General features: G+C 40.8%; 1 protein-coding gene across 2 annotated transcripts in view; it reads right to left on the reverse strand.

Annotated features, from left to right (window-relative positions):
* Positions 1-18,659, reverse strand: part of SCMH1 (Scm polycomb group protein homolog 1) — a 240,805-nt gene extending 222,146 nt beyond the window's left edge. For both annotated transcript variants that reach the window (XM_053576002.1, XM_053575998.1), the window contains exon 1: positions 18,538-18,659. The gene's annotated coding sequence lies outside the window, so the exon portion shown is untranslated. The remainder of the gene's footprint in view (positions 1-18,537) is intronic.
* Between the last annotated feature and the right edge of the window lie 110 nt (positions 18,660-18,769).

Here is an 18,769-nt window from a genome sequence, read left to right on the forward strand (position 1 = left end):
AGTAAATAAATATGATATTTAAAGTAAATACAGGGGAAAAATAATGCACCAGTCTTTACTATGCTTCAAATTTTAAGAAAATACATACATTATGATTTGTAACAGAACCAGCAAGAGGTACAGCATAAGGTTTTTAAAAGGACATCATAAGAAGCAATGGCATAATTGGACAATCCACAAAACCTGTGGTAAGAAGACAGGCGTTGTTACAAGGAGTTGTTCTAAGATACACTGTTTGCTATTAGAGATATCATTTACTCCATCTGTATCTCAGTTCCTTATCAGTAAACAGGGTTTACAATGACCTGGTATCATGCCTTCCAGTATTATTACATGTTTCAAATTAAATAAGAAATATATATATGACATCCTTAATAATATGCAACTGTAACTATCTCTCCTTCTTTACCTTCCATCTCCCAATGCTACCTATAACATCCCTGAATCTCCTAGGGAGGTGGAAGAGTTCCCTAACTCCTCTGAGATGCCACAACACCACCACAGACTGGGTGGCTTAAACAACAAAAATGTATTTCCTCATAGTTCTAAAGACTTAAGTCTAAGATAAAGGTGTCAACAGGTTGATTTCTTCTGAGGCTCTTCTCCTTGGCTTATAGATGGTCATCTTCTCCCTTGGCTTTCCTTTTTTCTTTTTTTTTTGGGACAGAGTTTCACTATGTCACCCTTGGTAGAGTGCCGTGGGGTCACAGCAACCTCTAACTCTTGGGCTTAAGCAATTCTCTTGCCTCAGCCTCCCAAGTAGCTGAGACTATAGGCATCTGCCACAATGCCCAGCTATTTTTTTGGTTGCAGGGTCATTGTTGGTTAGCTGGCCCGGGCAGGGTTTGAACCTGCTAACTTCAGTGTACGTGACTGGTGCCATAACCACTGTACTACAGGCACCGAGCCTCCCTTGGTTTTCATGTGGTCTGTGTATCTGCACCCTAAACTCTTCTTACAAAGACACCAATCATATAACCTCATTTTACGTTAATTATAATACCTCTTTAAAGGTCCTATCTCAAAATATAATCACGTTTTAAGAATTTATGGGTTAGGACTTCAACATATGAATTTCGGGGGAAACATAATTTAGCCCATAAAAGGTATATAGATATCTTACCATACTACAACTACTACTCCTATTGTGCTCACTACATGTTGTAATATAATGACCATTTTTGTCTCCTGCTTTCACAGTACTAAGTATTCTCTATCTCTGTCTTTGAAGTGTCTAGTGCTCAATGAATGCTCCAATAAACTTCTGATAACTGAATCTAAGATACTTTCTTTCAAGAAACAATTATAGTTAAGCAAAGGAGAAGAGTGATGAGGTAGAAGGGAGGGGAAGGCGATTGGTGGGAGGAGGGAGGGAATTTGGTGGGATCTCATCTAATGTGCACAATGCAGGAATATATTTCAAAATAACTAAAAGTAAATTTTAAATGTCTTACCACAAAAAAATAAGTGAGGTGATGGTCATGTTAATCAGTTTGATATAAACATTCCACATTGTATATCAAATTACCATACTGTACCTCATAAATGTATAGTTATGATTTTAATTAAAAATTAAAAAGAATTGACCTATTCTATGAAAATTTCAACCTTAATGGAGTTTGTTATATCCCAAGTATTTAAGAGAGAGGAAAGTTTTTCATCCTTATCTTTCCAAAAGCAACTCTGCTCCCAAATTCTTGTACTTTGCATCTCAGCATTTATTCTTAAATTACCTATGTTTAGCTTTTCCTTAAGCTATTAAGTTGAAGACTTTATATGATCAACCCTGAAGTCAGTGACCTCTCCTTCCATCTCTGAATTTCTGAAGTGTTTATGCAGTCATACAGCATATAACTTTGTACTGTTTGTGTGTTAATTATGTATTTTCCCCTCCTAGATTGTGAGCTCCCTGAAAGGATTATATCTTATTTGCCTACATAACCACCATGTATTAAATGAACATAAATTTCTCTAGACCTGAAATTTCTCTAGACCTCAGAGAAATTTTCTCAAACATGAGTTGTGTAGGAAAAGTAGCAAGGATGTTTGGTTCAGTTTGGCACACACTGACTTTAAGGTAGGGATGGTGGTATACAGCAGTTTGTGAGGTTGTCTATAGGTAGTTAAAAATAAGGTATAATACTCAAAAAAGATATTTTGACTATACATAGAAATTTGAGTCATGGGCATATAGACGTTATTGGAAGCCAACTGAGTGGATGAGACTGTTAAGAGAATGTAGAATCAAAGACAGGAAAGAGAAGACTAGGCTGTCAAAGAACACTTGCAATGAAGTAGCCAAAGAGAAACTGAAATACTGCAGTGTGGTAAAGCAGAAAGAAAAAAAAATGTTTTAAGAAGACGGAAAAATCACAAATGTGAAACATTGCTGCTAAGGCCTGAAAATTGCCCCTTCTGCCTTGCATCTCCCATGTTAGCACTAAGTGGGAGGGAGATAGATAACCTTGATCAGAGCAGTTCCATAGACTCTGCCACTTCCTGTGTGACATGACTTGAGCAAGCTTCTAAGCCTTTAAATCTTGGTTTCCTTTGTTTGTAAGAGGAGGAGGCTATTAGTGCCTTTTTAATGTTTTGAAGATTAAATAAGTAGTAATAACAAAAGTAACATATATAATATATATAGCATTCCTACGATATGCTAGACACTAATCTCTTTCATATAGTTTGCCTCATTTTTAAATAAAAATCTCAAGGTATCATAGTACCTAGTAGGTACTATTATTATCCCCCTCTCAGATAAGGAAACTGAAGCTTATTAAGTGATGGAGCCTAAAAGTCAGAATGCAACAAAGAAGAATAAAAATGTTTATATAACAAATATATATAACTCATGAAGTTTGAGTATGAAGGGTAGGCAAAAGACTGGAAAGTACCTGGAGGAAAAGATGGACTTTAGATTTTATTTAGATAAAATAAATACTACTCTGCCTGTAGTTCCAGCTGAGTACTCAGGAGGCTGAAGTGGAAGCACTAGTTGACCCCAAGAGTTCGAGGCCAGCCTCACCAACACAGAGAGACCTCTCTCTCTTAAAAAAAGTTTTTCTTTGGGTAGCACCTGTGGCTCAGTGAGTAGGGCACTGGCCCCATATACCGAGAGTGGCAGGATAAAACCCAGGCCCGGCCAAACCGCAACAAAAAAATAGCCGGGCGTTGTGGCAGGTGCCTGTAGTCCCAGCTACTTGGGAGGCTGAGGCAAGAGAATCACCTAAGCCCAAGAGCTGGAGGTTGCTGTGAGCTGTGTGACGTCATGGCACTCTACCGAGGGCGGTAAAGTGAGACTCTATCTCTACCAAAAAAAAAGTTTTTCTTTATTTGTAAGATTTATTTTCTTTATAAGATTTATTTCCGGCGGTGCCTGTGGCTCAGTTGGTAAGGCGCCGGCCCCATATACCAAGGGTGGCGGGTTCAAACCCGGCCCCAGCCGAACTGCAACAAAAAAATAGCCGGGCGTTGTGGCAGGTGCCTGTAGTCCCAGCTACACGGGAGGCTGAGAAGAGAATCGCTTAAGCCCAGGAGTTGGAGGTTGCTATGAGCTGTGTGATGCCATGGCACTCTACCGAGGGCCATAAAGTGAAACTCTGTCTCTACAAAAAAAAAAAAAAAGATTTATTTCAAGTATTCATATCCAGTTCCCAGCCAGATGACCCTTACATTGCAGATCTCCTACAAGTGGCTGATAACAGAATCATGGAAGAGACAAGATAGTTGACTGAGGCCAGCTTTCCACAGAGGCTCCCATCCAGAAGGAGAGTTAAAGGACAGAAATTTAGCAAGTAACCTGGCGGATCAGAGCTACACCAAGAGAGAAGGTTGAAGAACGCACATCAACCCTGCTGAGGCCAGCTGCAACCCCAAGGATACAAACAAAAGGTATAAAATCCATCACCAAGCAGATGGGAGTCCCCTCCCCGATAAGAACAGCTCGGAGTACCCCATAAACAAATGAGCAGAGTTCAAAAGTCCTCCCATTATATTCCACAGGACAGATCCTCTAAAAACTGGATCTACTTCCCCTACTAGGGTGCCATAGTGCTCTCCTCCCAGGCATAAAACTGTGTAAAACTGTATATATTCTCTACCTGCAATTCTGAGCTCCCAGCACTCGCCTCTACTCTCACTCTGAGGTCTGGAGACCTGTCCCCCAGGAGTCTGGATTCTTGGGTGATTTCTTGAGGGGCGTGGACAGGGCCTCAACTGCAGCTGGTCAGTGCTGATTCTGCGGCACGGGAGTGAGGAGAGGACAGTCGGCTGAGAGGGAACCACGTCCCGAGGGGCAGAACAGCAGCCATTTTTGGCAACAATAGGGCTCATCCCCGGATATTCCGAAGTCACAACCCCTGTCTCTCTGGGCAACCAGAGGAGGCCGGGCATCTCCTCAGGTGGCAAACACTGGCAGAAGATCTGGGACAGAAACGCAGGCCCCGTGAGTAAAGGGTTTGCCTGAAGCGGTACCGGCCTAGGTGGAACGCTGAGACTAGAAAATGCATGTGCAGTGCCGGCTGACCCCCAGGGCAGGGCTGACCCAGAGGACTGCTTTACTGAGCCTAAGACACACCCGGCCCTCAGGGGATCGTCACCCTAGACAAAAGAGGGCAGGAGGCTAGACAGGAGGCTGACAGCTAACCAAGCTGCAAATACAAACCTTTGTAGCAGTAAAGATAGGTCCTGAGGTGCAGGTTCTGTGAACTCAAAACAGCTTCTCTTCTGCAGGGGAATTTAGTCGGGAAAGAAATAAATTCCGCAAAGTTGTTCTGTTCGGCCAGTAACATCAATCAGGGGCAGAGCTGGAACTGAGAGAACAGCCCCAGCCTCCCAAGGTTGTCAGGCCTCAACTTCCCCTGCCGGATAGAGGCAAAGAGCAGTGGCCTGGCTGAGGAAACATAGATTTCCTTGTGATTCAGGCAGGTGCAACCCCCTGGAGTACCTGCTCACTGGAAGCAACTGGGTCACAGCCCTGCGGGGTTACCAGTGACTGGGTATGACAGAGGTGCACCAACCTTCCCAGACTAATCTATTTGCTGGGTGGCTCCTCCAGACCACACAGAGCACCAGAGCAAGTCATATTTGAGTTGTCAGCAGACTCCTGCGATCTAGTTGCCAGAGACATTTTAAACTCTTCCACCTGAGACAGGTGCTGACTGAGACAATTGATTTGGACCTTTTGAACGGAGCCAATTGCCCAAGGACTATCCAAGTGGTACTCTGGGTGTGTGGTTGTAGGAAGGTTTGATTTTCCTTTTCCAATTGTTGCCTGTGAGGGGCAGGGTGACTTAACTACTGGTATTTCTCCACAGCTGAGACCAGAGTAACTATTTCACTAGGGTCGGATAGAGACCAGCTGAAAACAAGACAGGGCCACTTAGCCCCACCACACCAAACAGATCCCTAGTTTCTCAGGCTGTAGCACTGTAAAGGTCCTTGGCAAAGCTCCAGGGGAAAAGTCAAACGGTGTAAAATAATCATGGTGTGGAATCAGTGGAAAAACTCTGGTAACATGAATAACCAGAGTAGATCAACCCCCACAAGGAAAGATATGGCAGATGTAACTGAAGATCCCATTCATAAACAGATAGCTGAGATGTCAGAAATCAAATTCAGAATTTGGATCACAAACAAGATTAATAGAATGGAGGAAAATTTGCAATTAAAAATTCAAGGAGCAATTCAAAAGCTGGAATTAGAATTTCGAGGAGAAATTCAAAAGTTGTCTCAAGAATTCAATGAATTTAAAGACAAAACCACCAAAGATTCTGACACATTGAAGCAAGAATTTGCAGCCCTCAAAGATCTGAAAAATACAGTAGAATCACTCAGTAACACAGTGGAGCAAGCAGAAGAAAGGATTTCTGACACTGAAGACAAAGCTTTTGAACACTCCCAAACTCTCAAAGAGGAAGAGAAATGGAGAGCAAAAACGGACCATTCTCTCAGAGAGCTCTGGGATAATTTGAAGAAGGCTAATATCCACCTCACTGGAATCCCTGAAAGCGAAGAAGTAGCTTCACAAGGCACAGAGGCCCTTCTCCCTGAAATTATGAAAGAGAATTTTCCAGACATGCCAAGAGATTCTGAAATTCAGATAGCAGACATTCAGATATTCAGTTTCAGAACCCCAGCACAACTCAACCCGAATAAGACATCTTACAGGCCATTATAATTAACTTCACTAAAGTTAATATGAAGGAGAAAATTCTGAAAATAGCCAGACGTAAGAAAACCATTACCTACAAAGGGAAGAATATTAGAATGACTGCAGATCTCTCTGCTGAAACTATTCAAGCCAGAAGAGGGTGGTCATCGACTTTTAATCTCCTAAAACAAAATAACTTTCAACCTCAGATCCTGTATCCAGCTAAACTGAGTTTCATTTATGATGGAGAAATTAAATATTTTATTGACATTCACACATTGAAGAAATCTGCCATAACCAAACCAGTTCTTCAAGATATTCTCAGACCTATCCTCCATAATGACCAGCCCAATCCTCCACCACAAAAGTAAACTCACTCAGAAACTTTTGATCAAACTCCAACTTCCACAGTGCAGAAAGGATTAAAAATGACCACTGGACTTTTGAAAAACTCAATACCCAAAATTTTACCAGACTTATCTATATTCTCCATTAATGTGAACGGCTTAAACTGTCCTCTAAAGAGGCAAAGGTTGGCTGAGTGGATACAAAAACTCAGGCCACATATTTGCTGCATACAAAAATCACATCTTACCTAAAGAGATAAATACTCAGGGTGAAAAGATGGTTGTCCATATTTCAGGCAAATGGAAATCAGAAAAAAGCAGGTGTTGCAATTCTATTTTCAGATACCATAGGCTTTAAACCAACAAAAGTAAGGAAGGATAAGAATGGTTACTTCATATTTGTTAAGGGGAATACTCAATATGATGAGATTTCAATTATTAATATTTATGCACCCAACCAGAATGCGCCTCAATTTATCAGAGAAACTCTAACAGACATGAGCAACTTGATTTCCTCCAGCTCCACAGAAGTTGGGGATTTCAACACTCCTTTGGCACTGCTGGATAGATCCTCCAAGAAGAAGCTGAGCAAAGAAATTTTAGCTTTCAACCTAACATTCCAACATTTGGATTTAGCAGACATCTACAGAACATTTCATCCCAACAAAAATGAATATACATACTTCTTATCAGCCCACGGAACATACTCCAAAATCGATCACATTTTAGGTCACAAGTCTAACCTCAGTAAATTTAAAGGAATAGAAATTATTTCTTGCATCTTCTCAGACCACCATGGAATAAAAGTTGAACTCAGTAACAACAGGAATCTGCATACTCATACAAAAACATGGAAGTTAAATAACCTTATGCTGAATGATAGCTGGGTCAGAGATGAGATTAAGAAGAAAACTGTCAAATTTATGGAACAAAATGACAGTGAAGACACAAATTATCAGCACCTCTGGGATACCGCAAAGGCAGTCCTAAGAAGGAAATTTATAGCACTGCAAGCCTTCCTCAAGAGAACGGAAAGAGAGAATGTTAACAACTTAATGGGACATCTCAAGCAACTGGAAAAGGAAGAACATTCCAACCCCAAACCCAGTACAAGAAAAGAAATAACCAAAATTAGATCAGAATTAAATGAGATTGAAAACAAAAGGATTAATATAACAGATCAATAAATCAAAAAGTTGGTTTTCTGAAAAGGTCAATAAAATAGATAAACCTTTGGCTAACCTAACTAGGAAGAAAAGAGTAAAATCTCTAATTTTACCAATCAGAAACGGCAAAGACGAAATAACAACAGACTCTCAGAAATCAAAAAAATCCTTAATGAATATTACAAGAAACTTTATTTTCAGAAGATGAAAATCTGAAGGAAATTGACTAATACTTGGAAGCACGTCACCTTCCAAGACTTAGCCAGAATCAAGTGGAAATGTTGAACAGGCCTATATCAAGTTCTGAAATAGCATTAACCATACAAAATCTCCTTAAAAAGAAAAGCCTGGGACCAGATGGCTTCACATCAGAATTCTAACAAACCTTTAAAGAGGAACTAGTACCTGTATTACTCAACCTGTTCTAAAATATAGAAAAAGAAGGAAGACTACCCACCAACACGTTCTATGAAGTGAACATCATCCTGATCCCCAAACCAGGAAACGACCCAACAAGAAAAGAAATTTATAGACCAATATCACTAATGAATATAGATGCAAAAATATTCAATAAGATCCTAACAAACAGAATCCAGCAACACATCAAACAAATTATACATCACGACCAAGTCGGTTTTATCCCAGGGTCTCAAGGCTGGTTCAATAAACATAAATCTATAAATATAATTCAGCACATAAACAAATTAAAAAACAAAGACCATATGATTCTCTCAACTGATGCAGAAAAAGCTTTTGATAATATACAGCATCCCTTCATGATCAGAACACTTAGGAAAATTGGTATAGATGGGACATTTCTTAAACTGATAGAGGCCATCTACAGCAAACCCACAGCCAATATCGTATTGAATGGAGTTAAACTGAAGTCATTTCCACTCAGATTAGGAACCAGACAAGGCTGACCATTGTCTCCACTGCTCTTTAACATTGTAATGGAAGTTTTAGCCATTGCAATTAGGGAAGAAAAGGCGATCAAGGGCATCCATATAGGGTCAGAAGAAATCAAACTTTCACTCTTTGTAGATGATATGATTGTATATCTGGAAAACACCAGGGATTCTACTACAAAACTCTTAGAAGTGATCAAGGAATATAGCAGCATCTCAGGTTACAAAATCAACATTCATAAATCAGTAGCCTTTACATATACCAACAATAGTCAAGCTGAAAAAACAGTTAAGGACTCTATTCCATTCACAGTAGTGCCAAAGAAGATGAAATATTTGGGAGTTTATCAAACAAAGGACATGAAAGATTTCTATAGAGAACTATGAAACTCTAAAAAAAGAAATACCTACAAATGTTAACAAATGGAAAATCATACCATGCTCGTGGCTGGGAAGAATCAACATTGTTAAAATGTCCATATTACCCAAAGCAATATACAATTTTAATGCAATCCCTATTAAAGCTCCAACTGTCATACTTCAAAGATCTTGAAAAAATAATACTTCATTTTATATGGAATCAGAAAAAACCTCGAATAGCCAAGACATTACTCAGAAATAAAAACAAAGCAGGAGGAATCATGCTACCGGACCTCAGACTATACTATAAATCGATTGTGATCAAAACAGCATGGTATTGGCACAAAAGCAGAGAGATAGATGTTTGGAACAGAATAGAGAACCAAGAGATGAACTCAGCTACTTACCGTTATTTGATCTTTGACAAGCCAATTAAAAACATTCAGTGGGGAAAAGATTCCTTATTTAACAAATGGTGCTGGGTGAACTAGCTGGCAACCTGTAGAAGACTGAAACTGGACCCACACCTTTCACCATTAACTAAGATAGACTCTCACTGGATTAAAGATTTATACTTAAGACATGAAACTATAAAAATACTAGAAGAGAGTGCAGGGAAAACTCTTGAAGAAATCGGTCTGGGCGAGTATTTTATGAGGAGGACCCCCGGGACAATTGAATCAGCTTCAGAAATACCCTACTGGGACTTGATCAAACTAAAAAACTTCTGCACAGCCAAGAACACAATAAGTAAAGCAAGCAGACAGCCCTCAGAATGGGAGAAGATATTTGCAGGTTATGTCTTCAACAAAGGTTTAATAACCAGAATCCACAGAGATCTCAAACATATAAGCAAGAAAAGAACAAGTGATCCCATTGCAGGCTGGGCAAGGGACTTGAAGAGAAACTTCTCTGAAGACAGGTGCATGGCCTACAGACATATGAAAAAATGCTCATCATCCTTAATCATCAGAGAAATGCAAATCAAAACTACTTTGAGATATCATCTAACTCCAGTAAGATTAGCCCATATCACAAAATCCCAAGACCAGAGATGTTGGCGTGGATGTGGAGAAAAGGGAACACTTCTACACTGCTGGTGGGAATGCAAATTAATACATTACTTTTAGAAAGATGTTTGGAGAACACTTAGAGATCTAAAAATAGATCTGCCATTCAATCCTATAATTCCTCTACTAGGTATATACCCAGAAGACCAAAAATCACATTATAACAAAGATATTTGTACCAGAATGTTTATTGCAGCCCAATTCATAATTGCTAAGTCATAATTGCTAAGCCCATCGATCTACAAATGAATTAATAAATTGTGGTATATGTACAGCATGGAATATTATGCAGCCTTAAAGAAAGATGAAGACTTAACCTCTTTCATGTTTACATGGACGGAACTGGAACATATTCTTCGTATTAACGCATCTCAAGAATGGAAGAAAATGTATCCAATATACTCAGCCCTACTATGAAACTAATTTATGGCTTTCATATGAAAGCTATAACCCAGTTATAGCCTAAGCATATGGGGAAGAGGGAGAGGGAGGGAAGGGAGGGGGGAGCACGGGCGGAGGGAGGGTGATTGGTGGGATTACACCTACGGTGCATCTTACAAGGTTACATGTGAAACTTAGTAAATGTAGAATATAAATGTCTTAACACAATAACTAAGAAAATGCCAGGAAGGCTATGTTAACCAGTGCGATGAAAATATGTCAAATGGTCTATAAAACCAGTGTATGGTGCCCCATGATCTCATTAATGTACACAGCTATGATTTAATAATAATAAAAAATTTTTTAAAAGATTCATTTCAAGACAAGAGCTTTCTAAGCAATTTAAATAGAAAAGTAGCCACAAGACAGAAAGAAGTTGAAGGCAATAAACAAAAAAATGGAGTTCAGATATTTAGCCTTAAGCAAGAGGAAGAAGCAGAAGAACACAGGTAAAAAGTAACTTAGTTTGCTAGCAAGGATGTGAGATAGGTGTCCTCTATCGATTTCTATTTTTTCTTTTAAGAAGCAGAACCATGTGCTGAACATGAGAAGAGAAACAGGGTGGTCAGAAGCCTGAAAAGAGAATAAGTGTGACATAAAACATCACAAAAGACAGGGCAAAGAAATGACTAGGTATTGAAGGCCCTCTGGCAGCAATCTTACAACTGTATGGTTTTTCTTTAGCAGAGCTCAGTAGAACAAGAAGAGAGAGGTTAGTTTAATTGAATAAGTTTTGGGACTTTACACTGACAGGGACAGGACAACAAAGCTTGGCAAGAGAATAAATGAAACAGTGGCAGACTAAGAAAATTAAGATGGAGAGAGAAAGAAGTGAAGATAGATTTTAATGAGGTCAAAAATCAGGACTAGTGGAAGTAATTAAAGGTCAGGCAGAAGAAGAAATTTTAAACAAAGCTGCATGTTTTCACTCACAATTTCAGAAATAGACAAGGGTAATACAAGGCCCATAGTGCGACTATGGAAGATGATTAACTACAGAGAAGATCACTTGAGTTGAAGAGGCCAATGTAATGGGGAAAAAATATCATCCATATGAATAGTAAAGGTTGCTCAGGATGAGCACAGTAATCAAAGTGGAAAGGAAGGCTGTGTGTGCCAGGTTCTAAATGATAGAGAAGATCTATTTATTAGAAGCCACCATTACGTGGTATAGCCTTTGTGCCAGAGAGCACAGGGGTTTTAAGAAGATAGAGAAGCAATGGGCTGGAAATAGTGATGATTAAAAAGATGTTACATTCACCTTTCTCCTTTGGAAAAGTAGGGGTGTGGGAATGAGCTGCATCCATTTAAAAGTAGGCTACAGAGCAAGTAATATACTCTCCATGACTTGGGAAAAAGTCTGGCTTCCACTTAACGACCAGGACACACAAAAAACAGCTAAGATGGTTAAAAGTCCTGTAGTCCCAGTTACTTGGGAGGCAGAGGCAAGAGAATCGCCTAAACTCAGGAGTTGAAGGTTGCTGTGAGCTGTGACACACAGTACTCTACTGAGGGTGATAAAGTGAGACTCTCTCTCTCTCTCAAAAAAAAAAAATAATAATAATAATAAAAATAATAAGAAGGTTGAAAGTCTAGGAAACAGGATCTTGAGAAAACAAGTGGAAAGGTTTGAGAAGAAGCAAACAAGCAGGGTTGGGAGAGAGGAAGAAGAAGCCAGATCAGTATAACAGTTTGGAAGAAGACAGAGGCTGGAACAAAGATAACAGGATTATAGGTGATAAGACTTGCTGGATTTACCTGGCCATAAGATTATCAAAGTACAGTTGTCTTTCAGTATCCACAGAGGACTGCTTCTAGGAATCCCCATGGATACCAAAACCGCTGGATGCTCCAGTCTCTATATAAAATGGTACAGTATTTTCACATCACCTACACATTTCCTCCTGTGTATGTGTGTGTATTTATTAATATATATAAAAATACATATATGTGTGTGTATATATTTACAAATACACATTTTTTTCTTTTTTTTTAACCACCATGGTTCACTCACATATTTTTAGAGATGGAGTTTTTTTTTTTTTCATTTCAGATTAATATGAGGGTACAATTAGGTTACAATGTTTACATTTGTTAGATATAGTCTCTATTGTAGTTGTATTCCATTAGGTGGGAGCACAACAATCCCCTGCCTCCTCCCCGCAACCTGAATATTTTTCCTTGTGTGGGCATGTATTCGTTTGTCTACTGGCTTCATATTAGTATTGAGTACATTGGATACACAGATGAGGTCTTGCTCTGTCACCCAGGCTGAAATGCAGTGACAAGATCATAGCTCACTATAGCCTCAAACTCCTGGCCTCATGTGATCCTCCTGCTTCACCCTCCTGAGTCCTATAGGCAGTTCTCTAGACTATTTATAATATCTAATAGAATGTAAGTGCTATGTGAATAGTTGTTATACTGTACTATTTAAGGAATAATGACAAGAAAAAAAGTCTGACATGTTCGATACAAATGTAACCATCCTTTTTTCCCCTGAATATTTTCAATCCATGGTTGCCTGAATCCACAGATGTGGAACCATGAATACACAGGGCCAACTGTAATTAGTTATTGCAGTTCCCTGGTGACTAGGGAATTAGCATTATGGCCTTGGCAATGGTAAGGTTAAACCCCCTTACTTACAGATGCAGCAGGAAGAACCCAACATTTGTGTCCTTTATGTGCCCAGCATTATATAAAGAACTTTATGCATACTATCTTAGTTAAACCTTACTGTTACGCCTTCCCTCATTTTGCAAATGAGGGAACTGAAGATCAGAGAGTAAAAATGATCTGCCTGGGGTTGTACAGTTAATCTTTAGTGACATTGAGGAACCCAGGCTTCTTTCCAAACCTAAATCAGTATGTGGAATGAAAAAGGCAGAATCTAAAATCAGAGCATCTTTGGTCACTTTCTACCAGTGAGATTTTGCATGTTTCTTAACCCCACTCAGCTATCTACAGACAAAACATGGTTATTGCAAAGATTAAACTATAACTACAAAACAAGTCTTAGTAGTTATTTTTAAAACAAAAATTGGCCTAAAGGAGCTTATTTTCAAATATGGACGTCCTAACTTGGTTTACTTCAAAAAGTGTGAAGTTTCTGAATCAATACTTATAAATTTTACAAATAGTAAACTGAGGTAGGGAGAAGATGTATAATCCATACCTCCCTAGTATATCTAGAATCAACTCCAAATCACATAGTTTCAGGTCCTTACTACTATGGAGCCCTTCTCTCCAGTCACATTTTTCCCTATTCACTGATATAACCATAGTACGCAAATTTGTGACAGCCATTCTGTTTTTAACAAACATACCCTTACCTCCTCTACTTCATATTGTTACCTAAATTATTTAATCTATAAAAATTTGCTTTCCGAGGCCCAAATGAAATTTATCTTGAATGAAATGCCTAGCCTTGTTTCCAAATGTTGAGAAATTATGGCACTCTCCTCTAAACTTCTGTATCACTTTTCTTCTACTTCCCTTAGAGATTCTTAATTCCACTAAGCCTGTTATTAATTATAAACCATATTGTATTTTACAATTTAGGTTAAGCATAAAAAATTTCATTTCTGCTAGCCCCTTAAGGGTAGGTGGAAGGTAACTAATATTTTACTTTGCATCTATGAAGCACCAGTTGCTTTCCTGGTGATTGTGTGTGTGTGTGTGTGTGTGTGTGTATGTATTTTTTTCACGTAATCTTTGTGACACCCTAGGAGGTAGGAATTTGTTTTTTACAGATAAGGGCACTAAAGCTTACAGAGACTAAACAATTTATTTTACTAGTTAAGGCTAGTTAAGAGACAAAGTCTAGATCTAAATCTTGATCCTTCTTATTTCAAAGCCTAGGCTCTTTTCATTATATTCTCCCAGAAACCATAGGTATATCCTCACTGTTGTAACTGTTCCCTATTCACTCAGTATTAATCATCAGAGCAAAAACCTCCACTGCCTTTTGTCATTAAGTACTAGTAGAAATGATTTGATGTGGGTATTTGCCCTCCCACTTTTTAAGACTAAGAACAGACTCTTCAGAGCAAACAGAATGATTAACATGAGTCCTGAATACAGATGAAGAGATCAGAAAGAACTCTGCTACTAAGAAGGAATAGTCAAAAACCATTACTTTTCCACTCTTGTGCTTAAAATCCCATCCTCCTTTGAGGTTTGCACCATCTGGCTATATCACTCTCAACCCCACCTCCTCATCTGTCATCTACCACCCTCCTGATTAATCCTCTATCTTCACTGCACCTGGGTCACAATCTTCCTATCTTCCTCACATCCTATCCTAAATTATTTCACCATCCACAGGGATGAAATTCAATACACTGGCCTCGCAGTTCCTTGTCATACTCAACTTCACTGACCTTCTGGTGCATATTTCAGCTACCCACAAACAAAGATCAAGCTGTCACCTAGAACAGCTCCACATCAGACAGCTTATCTCCAATATTCTACTTTCTGGCCACACCTTTCCCTCCCAGTTTTCTTCTACTAAATTTGCTCATTGATCAACTCAAGGAACTGCAAAATCTTTAAATGTTCACAACTAAATTAATCCATCATTTCCCATCTCAATTAATATTACCACTATATCCCTAGTCACCCAAGCCAAAAACCTGAGCATCACACTGGACTCCTCATCCTCTTACCTTGAACATCCAATAATTTATAAAGCTTCGTAGATCTTTCTCAAATTCATCCCTTTGTCTTTATCCTTACGGGTTTTTTTTTTTTTTCTTTTTGAGACAGAGTCTTGCTCTGTCACCCAGGTTAGAGCACAGTGGTGCGATCACAGCTCACTGCAATGTTAAACTCCCAGGCTCAAACAATTCTCCAGCCTTAGCCTCCCAAGTAGTTAGGATTACATGCACTCACCATGATGTCCAGTTAATTTTATTTTTTGTAGAGATAGGGTCTCACTGTGCTGCCCAGGCCAGTCTCAACCTCTAAGCTCAAACAATCCTCTTGACTTGGCCTCCCAAACTGCTAGTATTACAGGCATAAGCCACCATGCCCAGCCAGACCACATTTTTTTTTTTTTTTTTTTGTAGAGACAGAGTCTTACTTTATGGCCCTTGGTAGAGTGCCGTGGCATCACACAGCTCACAGCAACCTCCAGCTCCTGGGCTGAAGCGATTCTCTTGCCTCAGCCTCCCGAGTAGCTGGGACAACAGGTGCCCGCCACAGCACCCAGCTATTTTTTTATTGCAGTTTGGCCGGGGCTGGGTTTGAACCCGCCACCCTCGGCATATGGGGCCGGCGCCCTACTCACTGAGCCACAGGCGCCACCCCAGACCACATTTTTAAAATGTTATTTCAATTATGTCTGATAGAACCTTTCCCTTATTTAAAAAAAATCACTTTTTTTCTTTCACTTAACAAAAAAAATCACCTATTGGATTAATTTTGAATACTTACATATAGAAGATCCACTATGACATGGCCACTGCCTATAGGCCACTGCCTATTTCCAGCCTCACAACCTACCACTTACATTTTTATTGTTACATTCTCAGCAGTCCCAAACTGCTTGTGATTCACTTTGCAAGCCATTCCTTTTCGCATATTGATGCCTTTGCTTAAGTTGTTTTTTCTGATTGAAGCACACTTTCTATTCATCTTTGCTTATAATAATAACACTTTATTCCTACATATTATTTAAGATTTGGATCAGGTGTCATCTGTTCCCAAAGCCTTCCCTTAACTGTAGGCTAATCTAAGTACTCTCACCTTTGGGCAACCACAGCTCTCACTTTGCATACCTCAGCTATAAATAGTTCTCACCTTTTATTCCGAGATAATATATTTAAGCATCTAATTTACCAGCTCCATAAGGATTGGAAATGTATCTTATTCATCTTTCTTATACTTGGCTAAGCATAGCACATAACACAGTGCCTGACCCATAGTAGGTACAAAAGTGTATGATGAAGGTTAGAACATACTAAATTTAAATTTTCAGTGAGATAGTCACACAAGTCCTTTCTCACATTTTAGTGCCTTTAACTCCAAGTCCTTTGAAGGAAAGAATCCAGAACCTTTCTTGGATTCTATACGGTTCTGAATAGAATGACTATACAAATTTTTAACCAACTTAACATAACAGAGAAATAGTATTTGCACAAACATACCAGAAATCAAAACTTGACACATTAAGTACAAACTTCAAAACAACTGACCAGTTTAACAAATGAAGACATAAGACCAAAGATAAAGAGCCAATTCTGACTGCTGGTATGTGCTTGTCTAAGTTATAAAAACAGTGAAACTTTGCTTAGAATTTGAACAGGGTCCCAGAAACAAGAGCTTAACATTTTATCTACAAGGCCATGACATCTTTGCTGGGCTTAAAAAAAAAAACTACTAACCTGCAGAGTTGCTTAGGCAGGGATTTAGGGGGTTGGTAGAGATCCTTTTTAAATACTTAAGCCCAAATACCACCAAAGCTAAAAAAGTAAAAAATAATACTGGTAGATAACAAAAAGTGTTCTTTTTCAAAGTAATGCTGGGCCTTCTGTTGGCAGTTAGAAATAGATCGAAGAGGTCAATGTAATAAAGCATTTCCCTTTCCAACCAAATGTTAAATTGCAGTTTGGCACCAAATTAAGTCTCAATTCTTTTCAGGGTAAAAATAATAAAGTCTTGTATTGGTAAGGCACATTATATGTAGTACTTTAAAACACTCTGATACATATTAGTTCATTTGATAAACTGTTTACAGACATTTTAAAAAAGAGGGAAACCCCCAAATTTCCATAAAATAGAATCTTTTAGTTTGAACAAACGCTAGTAGATGTCTTTTTAAATTACTTTAGAGTTCAAAACAGCAAAGAAACGAGGAAACAGAGTACTTTTCATTTAAATTGGTCAATCCCTGGAGCCAAGGAGGTTTGGGGGGAAACTGTTAGGTTTTGTCTTCTCTCTACATTAAGAAGTTCTTCTTTAAAGGGGATATAGGCAAACTAGAGCTGGTCCAGAGAATGGATCAGAGAACCAAGCATACTGGAACTGGAAACGAAGACAAGACTCAGGGGTCATGATTACTGTCTTTAGATATCTTAACGGCTGCCCATAAGGAAACAGAACTAAGAAGGATGGGAGCCAGCTGTTTCTTTCGACTTATAACCAAACCTGTCCAGGAAACTGAGCAGAGATTAGCTTCTCATTTAAAGAGGTGTCCAAACAGGTTCGTCAAATTACTAGAGTGGAATTTGCGATTTCCAAACATACTTTGACATAAGATGGGGGAGCAGGACCCCATAGTCTTTTAAATTCCCTTCCGTTCAGGAGATGTTCTGGGGTTCACCCATGGCCTGGGAACTCCTTTCAATGTTAGCTCACTTCGGTGCCAGGCTGCTCCTGCTGTGTCGCGCGTTCGAGATTTGAAACCTGCTCTTCCCACCCGTTTCCAGCGGGGCTCAGAGCTGGCGGCACACGTGAGTTGTCCCGCGCAGCTCTGCGCTGGAGCCCAGCCCAGCCCCGAGGACTCTGCTGACAGCTCCGGGCACTAGGAGCCCTGGCCCTAGCCAGACCAAGCCACCCCACCGACCTCGGTCCCGGCCTGCCCGGACCCAGGACTTGGCCGGCCAAAACCCACCGGCAGTTGTAGAACCTACAGACCTTAGCGCAGACAGACGTCGCGCCCACTCCCGGCCCTCGGCCCAGAGCTAAGGTTCCCTGGCCCCCCCCCCCCGTCCCACTGGCCTGCGCACAACGACCCCTCAGTGTCTGCCCGGCGATGACGATCCTCCCAAGAGACCCTGCCCTTGGGGTTCCCATGCCGGGGCCCGCAGGCCGACCCTGCCGCGTCGGAGCCGCGGGCCAGACGCTGGGTCCCGCCGGCCCGACCGCAGATGCAGAACGGCTTCCTGGGCTCCGGGTCCGGCTGACACGGTTGGGGAAGGGCCGCGGCTCCGCGCTGACCGCAAACAGGCAGGCCGGCCAGACAGACAGGAGGACCCCGGGCCCCGAAGGGCAGGCGCAGCAGCTGCGTAGGTCCGGCCGCCGTCTAGCCCAGGGCGGCCCCTAGGCGCGGAGTCCTCAGGCGAGGCGAGGGGGCCGCGAGGCGCTTACCTGAGGGCGCGGCGACAGCGCGGGGCGCGGGACGGCTCACTCCCTTCTCGCCGCCATGTTTCCGCTGCGCAGGGAGGGAGAGAGGACGCGAAAAAGGGGCGGGCGGGCGGCTCCGGAGAGCCGGGGGCGGGCGGCCGGGGGCTCCACCGAGGCGGCGGCGGCGGCCGAGCGGGGGGCGGGGGCGGGAGCTTCTCGGGCCCCGCCCCCGCGCCTCCCGCCGCGAGGTGGCGCG

Source organism: Nycticebus coucang, chromosome 22 (genome assembly GCF_027406575.1).
Source record: "Nycticebus coucang isolate mNycCou1 chromosome 22, mNycCou1.pri, whole genome shotgun sequence".
In the NCBI taxonomy this organism is placed as follows: Eukaryota; Metazoa; Chordata; class Mammalia; order Primates; family Lorisidae; genus Nycticebus; species Nycticebus coucang.